Below are 19,618 nucleotides of genomic sequence, written 5' to 3' on the forward strand. Positions count from 1 at the left end.
CACGTCAGATGGAAATTTCTCCACACTAAGTTACATAATCGAGGAGTCGCAGTCAGGCCTGCAGCCCTTCGCACTCGAAGGCCCTCAAGGGCCGGGGAGATGTCCTCGCCAGCTCACGGAGGGTGCGGGGTCATTATTCCCGCCTTCAAATCATCAGTTTTAGCTGCGAGGTAGGAACTCCTTTGTGATGCGTTTTATCGCGTAATGCAGGCGGCATTGTTGGCAATCTATTGATGTTTAGCGTTTGTTTTAGTCCGTTTTCAATGTGGTTAATACATCGTTAGTGGCAGAGATATATGAAAGTTTTAATGGATATAAAATTGAAGTATTATACCTATTTTAAATTATATTATTACAATTGGAGAAATATTAAATCGAGTGCCATAATGCACCATAGATATTATAATATTTGCTCTTTACATTTGTATTTATTTATTATTCAAAATAATTAGGAATTGTTGTAAGTATACAAGCAGTAGCTTAAGATTACATAATATTTATTTATTTATTATTTATAAACATCACTTGCCATTACAGGAGACGCCCAATGCGACAGTAATACAAAATGTTAATTATATAAAACAAAATTAACTAACATAAATAGTAAAAACATACTATAATACACATAAATTATCTTAGACCTAAAAATTTACTTAATTATATTTTTCTAACTATGACACCTTAAATAATATATACATATAAGCAATGAAATAAATCAGCTCTTTCTTGCGCTTCATTAAGATGCGGAATGCTCGTACTATATGATATTGTACAACAATAATTTTATACTCTTGAAGATGATTGTTTGTAATCCGCTTGAATTTTGGTAATATTATGGCGCCATTTTTATCATTTACATTCGATTCCTTTATCGATAAAGATGTGCAATAAATTGCTTAGGTTATTGTCTTATTCGATTGAGTGTTCAAACATTATCTAGTGTTTCTTCATGGAGCTATTGATAAGGGGTAGACAATAAACTTACGCAGTATATTTATATATTGGATATATATTAGGCCGGTTTTGCGAATATGAGCGACAACAGCATTAGATGGACATTTCTAGTATGTACTTTTATAACTACAAATGAGACAATATATCAGCAATATTGATGTTATAGATTGCAGGAGATGAAAAAATTACTACATAACAATTTATATCCTTGAACATTTTTGAAGTAAGGGAGAGAGATAACTTCTAAAATTAGACGTATTACACTTCTTAATTACCACGCACCACGAAGTAATTGCGTCATAAAAATCGATAAGGTATTTCGATGTGAGGTTGCAGATAGTAACGCGTATTCCTCAGACTGATCTTTATCCGTGCCATATGTCTGACTCAGGATAGCTAACAGATTAGACTATCAGCAGGGGAATAATAAGAATATGAGATAAAGATCTAGGGAGCATTTTTACCTGCGCTAGTTAAATGTGACCGACCATTTTAACAAAGGACGGGTTTTTTGGCATCGCGGAGTCGCTGCTATCGTTACAGGCACAATGGGGCATTGCAATTAGAGTACAAGTCGCGGCACGTAGGGTTGCCGCTTGTTTGAAAGTTATAAGTTTGATTGCATTGTGTGTTTACTATACAATGTATTTTACAAATTTTTCAATAGTTACAAAATGATAAGAATGTTACTTAGGTATGATAAAATTTGTATTGTACTATATTTTAGTTATCGTTATTAAACAACATTTCTAAAGAAAATTTTGAAAGCCCGTCCGTAAGTGTATAGTATGCTTTTGCTATATTAATGACCTACATGGCTTACGAAAGTCGCTACGCTTTCAATCTTGCAGAATTCAAACGGTTGGCAGCCCTAAGCGGGGGAACAATCCGCGCACAGAAGCGCGGCTGGCACTCGTGGGAATAGCAAGGGTTGCCGGAAGCGCAGAATCAAAGGACTCTCACGATGGCGCGGACGGTGTCAAACTTTGAATGACATGCTCTTGTTGCCGATGCCTTGCCTTCCATTGTTTCATTACTTGCGACAAAAGACCTTCTTGGAAACCGCGGCTTTACGTATCCGTTACAATGCAGGGACTGCTTTTTTACTCGTGAAATGCAATTGTCGCATTGAAATATTTGTTCCTAGTATTACTTGACACATATTTGATAGACCTTTGTTAATATAGATATTGTTAAGAAACTAATTTGAATGCTTCGTTACAATTTGATTTCTTAGATGTCTTAACCGTTTGATTAAAAAAATGCTTTATGTTCTAACGAGACCTATTGTTCTAGATTCGCCTGTTTTGAAATGGTCTCGAACTCCATATAATATATTGCTTTATAAATGCGAAATTTGTAAAGAATAAAAACACAATTTTTAAAGAATAGAACTCGGCCACATGAAACCGAAAGAAATTCGATTGCAGAGGCAGGATCACGGGTGGCCGAGAGGCTAGGCGTTGCTACGGTTTGGCAAAAAGACGCGGGTTCGAATCACGCCTCGTAATCATTTTTTTTATTCTTTAAAAATTTCTCAAACTAATCTTATACCTTTAAACGAGCAATTCTTGTATATATATATATATATATATAATTGGAATCTCGGAATCGGCTCCAACGATTTTCATGAAATTTAGTATACAGGGGGTTTCGGGGGCGATAAATCGATCTAGCTAGGAATTTTTTTTTAGAAAATGTCATATTCGTGTTTTATTCATGTTTTTTTTTCCTGACATCTATTGGTGAATAATAATACTATTTTGCTTCGTAGATAGCTGGACAACTGAAATAACACATAGGCACTTTTTATACCGATATTCCTACGGGACACGGACTTACGCGGTTTCAACCGCGGGTCACAGCTAGTATTTTATTAAATGTAATACAACCCTAAGCGATAAAACTTTCTTCACACCGTACTTCACAACATTACGAAGGTGGATAAAGAAGGAAAACGTAGCGCATAAAAAATAATTGCGTCTCCAGCTTTTCACCGCAGTCAACATTCGGTGCTGGCTTAATCGTTTGCGGGTAATTAAAAAACTGGTGTGTCCTGCGATCGCGTGAGATCCTCATGTTGATAGCGAAATGTGGTGTTAATAGCTGGCAGTCGATAATTTTGGTGTTAGGGTGAGTGTACACTAGCCAGATAATGTCTGTTGAAATAATCTAAAACTAAAAATCACTACATAGTATAAAGCAAAGTCGCTTCTCCCGCCTGACTGTATGTATGTTTAGATCTTTAAAACAACACAACGGATTTTGATTGTTTTTTTAATAGATAGAGTGATTCAAGTGGAAGGTTTATAATTTATATGTACAATAACATCTATCAAACTCCGAATGTAACGCGTGCGAAGCCGCGGGCAAAAGCAAGTATGAAATAAATAAGATGACAAAAATATAATTTACTTTTCGCTTTTAGCATCGCTCGCATCTAGGTCCTTGAAAACTCCATACTAACCTCCATTACTTCTTTCCCGTGAGCTTATCAGTTACTTTGATTTGAAAGATTAATAAATATTACGGCTTTCGCCTCCTTGGTACAGTGGTTAACGCGTGAGCGTAAGACCGAGGGGTTCTGGGTTCGAAGCCCGGTGGGGACGCACAAAAAAAAAATGTCTCGGTCTGGCAGGACACAGAAGTCTGATCACCTACTTGTCCATAAAGAAAATCGATCAGTGAAACAGATGCATATCATCTGCCCCATACCCCAGTAGGGGACACGGGACTTCACTTACGGCTTTCGCCTGTGAATAAACATCTTTATATTAATTATTAAACCTCGTAAGGAAGTATATTTGAGTCACCGCTCGCCGCAGCGGGGAAAGGATTTTCGCTCGCTATTGTGAATACAGTAAAAGATAACATAACTATTTACTGATTACACGTATGACGTGTTTTTATGGGCGAGCAATGCAATAATGGTTATTTGTTACGTGTTGCATAAAATTATCCATATATTTAGACGGATATATACATTGGGTATAAATAACATTTATAGTATACTAGCTGCACCGCGCGGCTTCACCCGCGTAGGTCCGTATCCGGTAGGAATATCGGGATAAAAGTTGCCTATATGTTTATCCAGTTGTCCAGCTGTCTACGTAACAAATTTCATTGCAATCGGTTCAGTTGTTTGTGCGTGAAAGAGCAACAAACACACACACATCCTTACAAACTTTCGCATTTATAATATTAGTAGGATTAGTAGGAAAGTAGGATTTGATTTTGAAATATTTTCAGAATAATTAATAGTAGTTATTTACGCGATAATAATAATGAAGGCGAAGAGCTTATCTATTGAATAAACAAAGAATTTACATCTAGGTACATATATAGCATATACTATATAGTATATAGAAAAAAAACAAAGTCGCCGCTGTTTGTGTGTCTGAATGCTTAGATGTTTAAAATAGCGCAACAGATTTTGATGAGTTTTTTTTTATAAATAGAGTGATTCAAGAGGAATGTATAATAACATCAATGTCACTACTCCGAATGTAACGTGTGAAGCCGCGGGTAAAAGCTAGTTCTATTATATTAACATATGAATATCTATATGTAAAACAATATTTTTATAATTGAGATAAACTTTTTTTATTTTTGTAATGTATTGGTCGATTTTGTATGCGTCAACAGCTGTCCTATTGTGAGTGAGTTCTTATCAGTGCCCTATCAGTGCGCCGCGTACTTTACCGTGAGATTATCTGAGCAGCCTCAAATAACATTATTAGTACCTATTCACGTGTATTTGGTTTATTGATAGCGTAATCTTTGTTGTTTCCTATAATATCACAAAGATTTCAGATAATATAAATAAATTAAAAGCAATTTTCCCAGATGTTGCATTCGAGTTGTCTAAAATCGAATACAATTAAACAAGCGGTGGTCTTATTGCTGTATAGCGATTTCTCCCAGACAACCAAACGTACGGAGGGCAATTCAATTGAAGTTTAGGAGTAGGGCGAAATATGAGTAGGTACATAGAATAAAATTTATATAAATTACATATGATATCATATGTATAATACATTTTACATAAAAACCTATCCATATACAAACAATGTATATATTTACGATCTAATAAGATTAAGTTACATAATCATAAAATATAAGGAGTGAAAATATGTTTAAAAGAGAAGTAATATAGAGCAATACAATGGTATAAAATTAAATGACGCTCAATGAAATTGATAATTTGAACCGGCAATACGAAATTATAATAAATGGTGCAGAATTCTTAGAGTTTTCGTGGGGATTCTTGTTATTCTATTAAAATACTTACAAATTGAATACGTTCAACTTAATTCAATTGTTTCCTATTGTATTTACTTAATAAAACAATGCATGAATGAAACATATGAAGTAATAGTGTATTATTTTATTCACTAGATGATCCGGCAAACTCTGTTCTGCCTTACTCTTATAATTTAGGGGGATGAAAATTAGATGTTGGCCGATTCTCATAGATACCGGATAAGGACAAAAAATTTCATCAAAATCGGTCAAGCCGTTTCGGAGGAGTATGGCAACGAAAACTGTGACACGAGAATTTTATATATTAGATTTACAATGTGACCGATGTATAACTCAGCAGATTGTGATGAATTTTTATGAAAATGTAGGAAACTACAGAGCACACGAAACCGCGTGCGGAAAGCTAGTGTAAAATAAATGAGGTATAAATGCGTTTAAAATGATATTATCGTGCTGACTGTCTCGCGACTCGCGACTCGCGACTCGTTTGACGAGTTGTCACCGGAAGGTGAACGGTTTGAAAATACACTGAATTCAATTTAAATGCATTGCCTATTAGTGGCTTCTTTCAAAGGGTAAATAAGAATTGTAACTGGCCTTTAAATCCTATGTAATTCTCTCCACAGTCTACACTCTATACCATAATATAGTACTGAAAGCTCATATGTTTCTTCTTAATTTGTTTCGTTTTTTCCTGTCACTAGTATAAATGTTGTAGGGCGTTATCGAACTTTACAATGATGTGAAAACACTGCCAGTGTTTGCGTGTAAAATAAGACATTTAACCAATAAACATTCATAAATCATTTTCCTATTAATTACATAAAACAAACTAGCTGGTCGAAGAAGGCTGAACTAAAAAAGCTTCTAAGGAACTTGTACTGTATGGTTAAGAACGTCTCTTATCGCGACTACATCTTAAATGATAGTTAACGATATGTAGTATGATTGGTAAAACGCGTTCTATGTTCCGTACAAATATATATACTCGCAGAACACAGACCACGTCGTTTAGTAGTAACTAGATAGAACCTTGCTACTATGAAATGAATTGATTTCATACATAAGCGCGTGCATTTACTTTTGAGGATGCCTATTTAATAAACAATACGTATTGAATGATAAAGTATTATTATCAATAGTATAAACTGCTTTTAAATCAAGATACGATATTTTTTGTTTATTTATAATACCACAGATAATATTATACCATAGAGATACTTAATACTTTATTGCAGAGACAGAAACAACAATTAATTATTATGAGTTTAGCGGCTAATTTAAATTCGAACACGTTTGACGACTACGTTAATATGTGTACTATCCAGGCTAACGATGCTCCGTGGTATAGGCTAAACTAGAATATCGCTAATTACCCACGTCGGCCATGACTCAGCAAGCAGCTTTCAGACATATTCATCAGATGATCGTCGACCGGATCCGAGATAAGACTGTCGTGTAACTTGTACATGTTTATATATACATCGAGGCTAATGATTATGTTGTGTCTTAAATTACTATGAAGTAACACACATAATTACACGTTTATTTGATTGATTTTGTTAATCTATGATCGAATCGATCGTCTCTAGAAATGTAGTCAGATAAACAATTGTTGAAAGCGTCGTTAATGTTATATAATATTTGCTATAGGTAACAACAACGCAACGCCATTAGATAAGCTGTACCAACACGTGCAATTCACGCGCGGCTGGCTGGAGCCAACAATCTATAGCCTATACCTGACGCTGACATCCGCGATCTTATTACGGGCAAAAAAACAAAGGAGCCGGCAGCGGCCATGGGCGAGATTTATGGACGCGCGGTGCCGTGCCATCGGTCAACAGCGGAGAACTGGGGTTACCAGATGTTTAAATGGTTCCCTGGCATGTCCGGAGTTTTGAATATTCCAGCAGAAAAAGCTTCGTATTGTCAGCATAAATATGCGGAGAATTCATACGTTTGAAAAACAACATACGTTAACTTATGTTTGTGCGTGTACTGTTAACTTTTTTTCAAAGATTTAAGGTGTCCTGTATTTAGAGACTAGACCCTAGAACCGTGCCGGTCAAATGCCGTCAATTAAGGGATAGAGCCTGTTAAATTTAAATTCCTCGTTGTAAAGAAGTTTTAAAGAAGGGTCATTCTATGGATTAGGAGATCTTTTGAACGTGGGCATGAATTATATTTAAACTTCGAGGTGTATGTATGTATGAATAATCTGTAGCTATTGCACACGTGGCTAGCTAGCTGGGTACACGTGAATTTTCGTAAGTCTCCTCAAGGGCGCCCTTCAATTACGCGTCCGCGAGTTCCGGGAAACGCGATGCGGGTCGCTGAGAGAGGGTAGACGCGTGGGGAATATTGATTATCCACTGGCCATACTATTAATAGGCGATGTCCCCCGCGTGTGCGCTCGTTCGCCTTTCCGGTTGCCATTTCGCTAATTGCCCCGCTTTGGGATCGCTGTGTGCCGCGCCGTCAAGGAAACGGTTATGTAAGGTTGTAGGCGTACATATCTTGTGTATGTGTGGAGGCAGATGTGCCGTTGATTTTCATCCTGTTTTTTGGAAAGTTTTACGATGTTATTCCGATTTTCAGATGCTGTATATACTGGTTTAGCTTCTTGATATATTCTATTCAATGCACCATCTAGTTAAACAAATTGCTTGTACAAAATAAACTAAACATCTGATACATGTAACACCCATGTCTAGCTGTATAAATCCCCTACCAATATTATAAGTGCGAAAGTAAATCTGTCTGTGATGTATTGACGCTTAAACTGCTGACCTAATTTGGATGAAATTTGGGTACAGTGATATTTTGAGAGCCGAGAAAGGAAAAAACGTAGTTTTAGCTGAGAGAATTTCCGATTGACTATTTTCCCTTTTAATTACGCGGGCAAAGCCACAGACGGAGACCTATATAATTGTTATGTCCATACTTATATTTATTGATAATAATCCCATCAAAATTATTTAATATTGAATATACTTACATTAAATTTAAATATGAAGCAGGACATGAATTGGTAAAATTATTAATCAAAAGTGAAGTAGTTGAAATATGTTTTGATATAAGGCATAACTAGTCTCTTGAAGTTGACCCCAGGGATACAACCCAGTTATATATGAAATAGTTAGTCTATAATCTATGCTTAGACCATTTTTGTTTTTGAAATATGGTTTATTCTAGAAAGTGCATTCGATTATTTCTTTATGATAATTGGCCTTAATATATAAATAATTGATAAGTAAATAATATGGGTAAGTATAAGTTATAGTTTGTTTCAAGTTATTAAATATAGCCTTGGACATTCAAAGACAACGTAACTTTTTATTGTTAAAATAATTTTAAATACCTGCTCAGTACATCTAAAAGTAACCTATAACACCACAATTTCAAATACCTTGCTCCTTTATAATATTTTGGTAGTAAGGTATATTAATAATAGATATATCTTATTATTTTCTTGTGTTTGATTTTACGTGAGTATTATTCATTTAGAAATTAAAGACTTAAACGGATTTTAAACGCGGTTTATTCATTTTATTAGTAACCCGACGTTTCGAACACTTTACAGCTAGCGTGGTCACGGGGAGACTGGGACTGTCTAATGAATAAATCGCGTTTAAAATCCGTTTTAAAGTCTTTAATTTCTAAATATATTATTAGTTTATATTTCATGAGTACTCATTTATTTGCTGTGGTCATATCGAGTAAATTATAATGCTATTCCCATTTTCCAAAGATTGTACGCAATTACTTTAGAATGTTTATTATTTTAAATGCTCGCTAATTTAATTGAAAACTGCCTTGTATGAAATACAGATGTATTTTAAATAAGGAAAACGCCGATCAATCTAAACAAGTCCTGTTTTTTGCTTTTTTATTTTAATTTTAGCTTTAATTAGCTTTAAAGATCTGTTTTTATACATCGAAATTCTCTACAGAAGTAGGTATCCATAAAATGTAAGGTGTGCCTGCGTCGTCTGCGAAATAGCGGCATTTGCTACTAATCTAAAGTAATAATAGAGAGGTGAAGAGTTTGTTTAAACGCGCTAATCTCAGGAACTGTTGGACAGAAATTCATATTTGATTTTGAATGCGATAAATAATATTGTTAAATTTCAATAAATAAAACGTACAGTGATGAAATAATAGCTGCATTCAATTTGCGAATTTGGGTTTTAATTTAGTCCTGCTATTTTAAAAACGGTGTTGTTTCTGAAAATAGACGTATGGATATTAGATAATTCACACAAAATGGCTGATCAAATAATATTAGTACTAATACTAATACTAGTTGCATACTTCTCTACTTATAGTTTGTAGTAGAGACAAGTTTTGTAAATCGATTATAGAAATTTCTAGAGTTGTTGCATTTAGCAAGATAATCGTCCGACAGACAGTAACCCGCAGCCGTCATGCGGGCGACGCGTGCGCAGCGTATAGTGATGTTTAAGCTCTTATCGACGTTCGTAAAAATCCATATAAAAAGTAAAAGATTCCTTTACAAATGATAGTTTTGAGCCTATCTGACTCTTACACCCAAAAGACATATTATTTAAGGTTTTTTTTTTAAGAATTTCGAAAATTGTGGAATCATTGAATTGCTGGCTTTTTGAAGAAAATAATTATATTCACATATATAAATTAACAGGAATTGATATCTTCACACCTCATTTTGGAAGTTCCATGCAAACCGCAATTGTACTAAAGTATTATTTTAAATGCAATTATACATTAAATTTTCCCAATATGTCATGTGACATAATGAATAATTATGTCTACAATAATAATACCAAATATGCAATGCAAAAATTTGTGCACGTTTAATTATTAAACTTATATTCCGCACGAGTATCGATTTTTCTCATACACGGGCGTCACTATCGCGAGCGTCGCGGGCGCTTTGACCTCGCGTCTTTCGCGGCGCGGGCGCATTTACGATCCGTTGCATTCGCCCACGCTTGCGACATCTGCGCGAAATGTGAAGATCGATTTATTGCGATAACATTGATGGACACCGTCGGCGGCAAAATCGTTTTGTTTGCGTTATCTGCATTATTTTGATTCTAAATATGTTTATATTTAGGTGTTGATATTTTGCTCTATGGTTGACATTTCTATATTATAAATAACGTAGTTGATTGAAAATACTATGATTACGACATATTATAAAAAAAAAATATTGTTGTAAAGGGTACTATTCTGCTTTCGGGTCTTGCTTTTAAACTTATTTTGTTTAAGTGTGTGTTTAAACTTTAACGTAAATAATTGCTTGTTAAACTTTAATATAAATAATTGGCATATAGAACAAGCCTCGATGTTATAAGTAGCTGTACCTACCTTCGAAATTATGCAAGGACATGGCTGTTAAAAGGTGTTCTAAATTAATTTAATTGGTTGTCGCATTCTGCGGTCCATTTCGTCAAATCACACGCCATATAAAATATCTATTTCACGAAATGCAGTCAGGATCTATTAGCGATTTAGCGCCATTAAAATAGCAACGGCGACGATTTATAGTTTCGTAGGGTTGTCACTTATCATATAACATTTGTGTTCTCTTCGTTAGCTTTTCAAGTTGAGCTATGAATTTTGGGAAATTTTATTTATCAATAATAATTGTAAATATTCCTATGATATATAACACACATTTCAAGTTGAGGATTCAATTTTTCCGCTGTCTCTAGTTTCCTGCAAGGAGTATATATATATCGTGATGTATGTTGTGAAAGAAATATAGTCTATTCTGTATAAATTGCTTTACTATAAATATAGTATATAGCATAGGTACTATTAGGTAGTCATATTTTTATAGCTCAATATTGGTTTAAGCCTGGACCAATGCAAAACTTCTTTACAATTAATCCCTATTTAAATAAAAACTAAAGTAACACACCTAAATGGAAATCAGGCATTTTTCACGCCGTCTCTAGTGCAGCCCTGGCCGTATAGAGTCATAAATCATACGATTCTCTCTGCTTTTTGTTACCATATTAAACGTTTTGTGGTTTCCACTGGCAACTCCATTAGTATGCGTGTCGTGAAAATCTACTTTACACCGTGAGCAATTACCGTGCGAGCTAAATGTTCCGCTGATGTCGCAGTTTATGGACTCCTAGATTTTTCAATGTTCATTATATTCAATTTCATATTTTTCGCGTTTCTTAAATGAAGTCTGAAGCGGGTATGTTTTTAAGAATTAGGATTACTAGCGTGCTGTAATCAGATTGAGCTCATTGAAATTTTAGGCCATATAGAAGTTGTGTTAAGTGGATTCGAATCTGGGATTGTAGTGTCAATATTGTTTTTGTAGTTTGCTGCATACATGTTTGATTTTTAATATTGTCCTTTTCATTATAAGTGGATCTTATTTATCTGTTTGGCGTAAAACTCGATAAGTCATAGATCATGATTCTTCATCATGACCTTGACCTTGAAAGACTTCAATGCAATTGAACTTCATTGTAACAAATACATTCAGCCCTCGTTACACTTGCTTCTTCTAGAATAAGTCATTGGGTGGTTCTTCTATATTATGAGGCTTCTCCTGGCGAGAGCGGATGTCTCGCAAACTTGGGAGCCTGTGTGACGTTCGATTATTGTCAGGTTCCTCTCTCAAGTATCCGGTGTTGCGGTCGACTTTGTCTGTTCACCTCGTCTATAAAAAGGAGTTTGTTTAACCAGCTAACCAATTCGCACGCTGTGTGACGTCACTGAACGGATATAGCCGCTATCGATCTGCATGCTTCGTTTCCTTTATTTTTGCGTCGTGCCGCGAGCACGCCCGCCGCATCAAGTGATCTATTTTGAGAAATTAATTACGCAAATCAAACGCATACGTTGTTACACGTGTTAATGTCACGGGGGAGGAAGTTCGCGGAGTGAACCGACACGACAGAATTCAATTGCTATAGGTTTTTTATGTATCATGTTTGGTTGAGGGAATCGCAAACAAGTATTTAGATAATTGTTCAGCCCTACTTATATTATTTGTGTGAATTGTGACAATTTAAATCTTATTTTGTTGAAAACCCACGGATTTATTGATATCAACAAATCCAAAAAATACGTACAGTCGAAGTGAAAAAACCTCCATAGTTTTTGGTACGTCTTTTGAAAAATTTAATGTTCATAATACGGCAAATAGATAGCAAAAATGTCGCATAAGGATAAAGACTAGTTATTGTCACTAAAGAAAACTGAAGGGGGTGAAATAGAGGGTGGGAATTTATATGGGGAATGGTTATCGCGATAATTTAAAGAGCACGCGAGCTGCGCGGCCGAGAAGCTACTGTAATTTTATTACATTCGTGTGGAATAACATATTATAGACCACTTTTTACTTAGATAACACGTGAGCAAGGCGAATTGCTTTCCCCATGCCCTATTCTAGGCACCATAAGCATCGGCTGGGAAAAGTATATGAAAAAGTGGTTATTTATTTAGAGGTAGGTACTTAGTATATTTCTTTATAGTCTGATTATTTTTGGTACGACTTCACGTACCCACATAGACATGGACACCTACGCTCTGCAGTTATATAAATGGAAGTGTATTTCAACTACTTACCCGATATCTGTAAATTGTTATGGTGCAAACTGCTTTCGATTTTTTTATTCTCTGAATAAAGGCTGTTGGTACAAATTCTTCGAATTTTTAATGAAATATTTTAAGTTCAGCGTGGTAATTTATTGGAAAATGTATGTCTCAAAACCATACATAGAAAATTCTCCTTCGTTCCTATACTCCTCTGGATGGGCTGGTGGTGTGTATATCGGGTAGGTCTGAGAATCGGCCAAAAATCATGATAAAAGTAAGGCAAAACAGCGTTTTTTTGGGTCAGCTAGTAAAAGGTACATAACTATTGTTTGGCTGAAAACATTCTTCCAAATAAAGGTTTGACCAAATATGAAAATATTCAAAATTAAATTGCATTAGACGTAGGTAAATAATTAAAAGAACCGTGATGTAATGTGTCGATCTTAAATTCGAGACACCACGGGTCACACTAGTTGCTGTATAACTTGTGTTTTGAGCGCGACGAATTTATCTATTTTTAGTGGCATCACCCGCCGCTACCTGTAAGTTAGTTACCGTTAGTTGGGTCGAGCTTACCCAACAATTTGGCCCAAATCTCCGGCCCCGGGGCTAAGAACGACCTCAAAACTGATTCCCAGAACGGACCTTTGTTCCACGTGAATATTTAATATGAGCCTTTGCGGAAATTATCGAAGGAATCCACCGTATCGTAGATAATATTAAATACGTGAGGTTTTATAACTTCTACTTGCGTTAACGTTAATTGTTAATCATCCCTGGGGGGATTGGACCTAAATCTGTATACGAGAAACCTCTTGGTTCCTGTATCAATTACGGTTGTAGCTAATAAATAACAGAATGTTCCAGTCTCTTTCTTTTGTTCGGAATCATAAGAAGTGGTATTATTACTTGTCAATTTACTGTCGTTGGTCTATTCGAGAATATAATATCAACGATATGTGGTCTATTACCGTAACATACCTTTAATGGTAGGTTAAAAGTAATGTTTAATTGATTTGAAAAAAATTTAAAATGTTTCAATAATAACATATTGATTGACGGAAAGATAACAGATTAAATTCACGTGAACCATATTTTATTATTTTTGCTGTTAACCAGCCAAAGAGACGATTATTGTCAACTTTATATCTAGGATAGGATATTGCCGAGATTTAATTTTTATCCTGGAAAGATATGACAAAAACGGTCACAGACAAATCATTAAACAGAATTATATAGGCAGTTGTAGTCTATACGAATCGTGTACACACAAACAGAGCATTGTTGTCGCTTTTTATCTGCCCCCTGTCTATAAAATGCCCCATTAAAGTCTCCGTATATGTCAATCTGCCGGCCAATAATATGGAAATGAGGTTAAGCCGCGTTTCTACTGAGCACTCATTCTCGCCGATGCTTGTGAGCGCAGGTTCTATAGCTAGTAGATGTGTTTCATAATGGATTCGCGCTCTATTTTAATGACGTCACATGTTTGGGACGAGGGGTAACGTTCGGCTTGGTGTACATAAATATATATGCGCTTCTTCTTGTGATGTAGACGATTCAAAATTACAAGGTCATGTACAAAGTTTTGTCGGATTCGTATTTTAAAATTGATTTTAACGTACAAACTGCGTTTTCTTCTTCTATACAAGTGACTAGAATTAAATTCAAGTTTCAAAGAATAAATGGAAAAAAAATTGTTGGACTAAATTAAATTACTTCGAATGTTAAAAAATACTATCGCACAAATTTCATGTAGGTGATGGATGGGAACCCACCTCAATATTGCGTACATGTCTTCCACGTGGCATTAATGTCAGAGGCGAACTATTTTTGGTGTCGTCATCACGAAATAGGTGAATCACGAAAGCGCCGAGAGTGGAGACGCGGCGACAAATTAAGGGCTTCCATGAGGCTTATTTATTAGTTAATATGTCGTAAATCATATCATCTTGGCTTGTACGGAATAACAGATTCAGACACTTGGTTGTTTTGCATTGTAGTTAGTTAAAATTATTGCAATAATTCTGTGTTGCCTTTTTTTCATTCATAATATGAGGCAATTGATATTTTTACTATACCAAGAATGTATGTATAGTGTTTATCCGTAAGTTTATAATTGTAAAATAGCCAGTTTTATGACAATGTTTTCTTTCGATTATATGAACAGATGATGTGGAAATATCACAGATAAATTAACGCCTTTCAATCTTTATTCTGTCTCAAGCTCTTTACTTTTAAATGAATTAATAAACTGCGCTATCTCTGCTATCCTCGATAAGGAGTACCTCTAAAGCATAGGCTATTTCGCAAAATCGAACTGCACAGCGACACAGCGGACTATCGTTCAATCTTGCAGCGTTCCGCGACAACCAACGGTATGTGTTGCGAAAGCGGGCCGCGCCGTCGACGCGGGCGCAGCGTGACTCACCGGAGACTCCCACGCGAAGTAATGGCTTCCCTCGCGGAGGGCGATTGCCCCTCGTTTAATTGTATGCTGAGTGACCGCGAGGCATTGTGATGGGCCCGGTGAATTGTTTGTTACTGGATGGGGGCCATGTTTTCGTTTATCGAGTGGTTCGGTGCATGATTAAGCCCAAAAGGTATTATTACGAATCACGATAATGACTTTCTTAGTTAATTTAGAAATGTGTATTGAACGCTCCACTCATTTATATTTATTGTACATAGATAAAACTATTGTAGTATACATTTTATTAGGGTAATGTATAAATAGTTAACAGAATAAATACTGATTAAGGGAATTTAATACATTGTGAATAATCATCAAACATTAGAAACAGGTTGTTATACTTTAGGAAATGCAGAGTTCAGATGTTCTTATCAAGCCCCACGGCCCCACCTCTGGTACAAAAAGCAGTGAAGCCACATAAAGACAAACACGACTACAAATGCGTGACGCATGCTTATGTCATTATTTCTCTGATATTGTTTCAAGCCAGCCATTTGTAATCTTACAGTGTTCAATTGTTCAACATACTAGCGGTCCGCCCCGGTTATGCCCGTGATCCATATATAGGTAAAAAATATTCAAAATATTCTAATTGGAAGTTCGTTGGAAGTCTTATACAAAGTATTCTTTGGCTCTATGTGTACCACGGGAGGAATCGATTATTTCATTTTAGTTCATTATGTAAAGAGTTCTATCCTTGCAATAATGGCTTTACTAATCCATCTGGATGTGGAATGCCCTCAATGGCTCTCAACTGGCTGTCAATGTGGCCGTCAACTGGCCGTACAAGCCCGTCATGCTTTAATAAAAAGGGGGTGCCAAATTTTAACAATTTGTTTTGTTGCGGTCTTATTGCCTACGAGAATCAGTCTTGACTCACAAGCTAAGACGTAAAGATGGAAGTGAGCATTCGCTAAAAGTCTGTCTGGCGTCTGCAATACATAACCAGAGAATAGCGTTACTATTTACGGTGTAAAAGTATTGGTTCGTAGTTGCAGTTGGCCGTCACAAAAGCTGCGTGCGCGCCGCGGGACGCAGCTGTGATCTTTAGACTTCGCTTCGCATTGCAATTGGGTGGTGCAATTGAATATTATAAGCGATAATATATTTTAAATAAAGACTTTTCTATTTTTTTTATGTACGTTTTATTTTAAGTTGTTATATTATTGCATGTTTTTCATATTATAATCAGTTCGATGTTATTGATTTATTTTTTCTTGTCCCAACACTTTTTTCTTTTTTGTTCTTAGCGTTTTATTTATTTTTATTCAAATGTATGACATTGTAGAAACATCGACAGGATCGACTACCGTCCTATTTCTATTGTTTAAAGTTTTACGGACGGATGATTTTCATATGACAATAATATCGATTCAAACCATCTGTAGGAGAATATTCTAGTTCAGTTAGTGCGCTTTCAATCTGATTTGTCAACATCATTGCCAAAAACGAAGAAGGTTCTCAATTCGATTTTTTACTTAATGACTGAGTGGATTTTATCCAATTGATGTGATTCTTTTTAAAATCTAGAGTGGTACCTCCCTCCGGGACCTGTTTTGTCGGAAATTTTTATTATGTGATTGACTAATTTAACTATTAAGTATTCGTGTTAGGAAATTGTCTTTTCATTTAATACTAGCAAACCCGGCGAACTCCGTTTCGCCACCAGATGGTTGTATGTGAAAAATGATTTTCCCGCTTTTCCGTTGAATTTTTTCCTAAATTTTCTATGCTATAAACCTTACGGAGCCCGAGACCTTTCCAACAAATGCAAAACCGTGGAAATCGGCTCGTGCGTTCTGGAGTTATAGCGTCAGGAAGGAAAAACCGACTTATTTTTATATAGTAGATTATTAGTATTGATTAATATTGTGCTGTCTGAAAAAAACATGTTATCTAAAATTTTATCATTTAAATTTATGAAGTATTGATTAATTAAATTATAGACGTAACTTTCACAATTATAGAAAAGTCGGATACTTAATATACCACAATTTTATTAAATAATATATAAATCGCTATTCGCTTATAACTTGTTCTCGCATTCATTGACGCGTGTTGCGCGCGCGCAGGCCGCGGCGGTGACTCACGTGGAACGAGGCGCGTTTGACCGGCTACACGGTGACAGCCTCTCGATTTTAATAAATTTTATCTTCATTGTGCTTTTCATTCTTATAATATAACAGTGTTACGTAATTGCAGTTTAATGTATATATCAACGCTATGTTTTTAATATTAGCAACGATTTATACTAAAATAATTTAACGATTTTGTGATCTAGACCAAAGATAGAAGGAATTTTTCAAATTTTCATAATTTTATATTTAAAAGGTTGCTTAGACTGAGTGCTTTAGGGTGATATGGATAGAATATGTGGGGTTGGTTAGTGGGTGGTTTAAATTTTCATCATTTTATCATACACTAGCGGTCCGCCCCGGCTTCGCCCGTGGTACATATATAGCCTAAAGCCTTACTCAATAAATGGGCTATCTAAAACTGAAAGAATTATTCAAACGGACGGACGGATTAGTAGTTCCTGAGATTAGCGCGTTCAAACAAACAAATAATCAAACTCTTCAGCTTTATAATATTAGTATAGAAATTGAACAAACAGTGACAAACGACAAGATCGTTTCATATAATCGCCTTCATTTACATTGAAGTGTACATTGTTTTCGTAATAAATATAATCAAGTACCTACATTTTTAGAAACGTCTTTGAAATACAGATGTAACCATAAATAGATGTTGTTAAGAAGAAATCCACAAAACAAATTACAGGTAACAAAATTAATAGGCACAATATAATCCCGATGATTCATGAAAATGTTTACTCGCTCACCTTAAAGCGAGCCCAACAAGGCTAATCTGAGAGATGTATCTTCACAATAAATATCAGTTCTCAACAACCGTTTAAAATATGTCATCCTTTTGTAACAAACATCTCACTTAACTGTTGAATAACCACCGCCATTCCAATATCAAGCTTAAATCGAACGTGCTAAAGTCCATTTCAGTTCAGAGCACCCGCCGTGATGATATTAACAACAGGGTAAAGAAAGACCGTTATAAAATGACCCAGCTGGCCTCCGCGTTTCGTCTGAACGCCGGAGTCGTGTTGAATTGTGCGGAGTCCAAGTGTAGTTGGTCGATTTATTGAGTCGTGCCGGAAAGTTTTGCAGATATTGAAACGAATGGCGCCACCTGTTGAGTCCAGTTCGCAAGTTTGTTAATGGCCGTACCTATTTGCTGAATGGTGCCGCATCAGTTACTGTTGGCACTGAATTAAAATGCGTAATAAATCGCCCAAGTTGATGCGAGTCGTATTGTTTTCGTGGGCAAATATAAGAGAGGCCGTGAGGACGCGTGATTGTAAATTGATATTATTTTCTTTTGTTTCTTTATTGACTTGTAATGCAACATTCTTTGTTGCTGATGTTTAGCGTCGGTTATGGTGAAATCCCAGATCGAAATGGGATGTCTTATGTTGGTAATCATGATGATGGCTTTCAATTTTTTTCATGTTGTATTGTAGTAATAGATTTTTAATAACTAATATAAGTAGTAATTAGTAGAACTTTTTATTTGATACCTATATTGAGGAACTCGGGGATAAATATACACCTACTTGCGGAATTTTGCTGCGGCGCTCTATTATTATGTACTAGCTGCGCCCCGCGGTTTCATCCGCGTAAGTTCATATCCCGTAGTAATATCGGGATAAAAAGTTGCCTATGTGTTATTCCAGTTGTCCAGCTGTCTACGTACCAAATTCCATTGCAATCGGTACAGCAGTTTTTGGGTGAAAGAGCAGCAAATACACACACATCCTTACAAACTTTCACATTTATAATATTAGTAGGAAGTAGGATAGGACTTACAGCGATACGCAACCTTATAATATAAACTCACAGCACTCCAAGATTAACATTAATTGGTCTAGTGGTTAGTGTCATGAGCCAGTCTGACGGAGGAACAATTTATATCGAATGTAGATCTAAATTCAGTATCGAGATACAGTGCCCTATATTCCTAATGTCTTTAGTGTTTAGATTTTAGAATTCGACGTATTTTAATTTATTAAAGTATGTATAGATATTTGTTGCCTGTCCAGTGTTGAAGATTTCTTTCATGTTATCCAAACATTCACTTCTTAAAAGTTGGGAATATTTTTATACAAAACTAATACATGAAAAATGTATGTATAGCATAAAACATGAAGAGTACATTTTTCAATTTCTTTAAAGAAAAGCAATATGCGAATAATTAAACGCAAAATAAATAATCTTGCTTACCTTTTACCACAGTTATAAATAACAGAAGTGACTTTTTTACGTATTAACGTATTTATAATTAACGTGCCATTTACATATG

This window comes from Zerene cesonia, chromosome 8 (genome assembly GCF_012273895.1).
Source record: "Zerene cesonia ecotype Mississippi chromosome 8, Zerene_cesonia_1.1, whole genome shotgun sequence".
NCBI classification, from domain to species: domain Eukaryota; kingdom Metazoa; phylum Arthropoda; class Insecta; order Lepidoptera; family Pieridae; genus Zerene; species Zerene cesonia.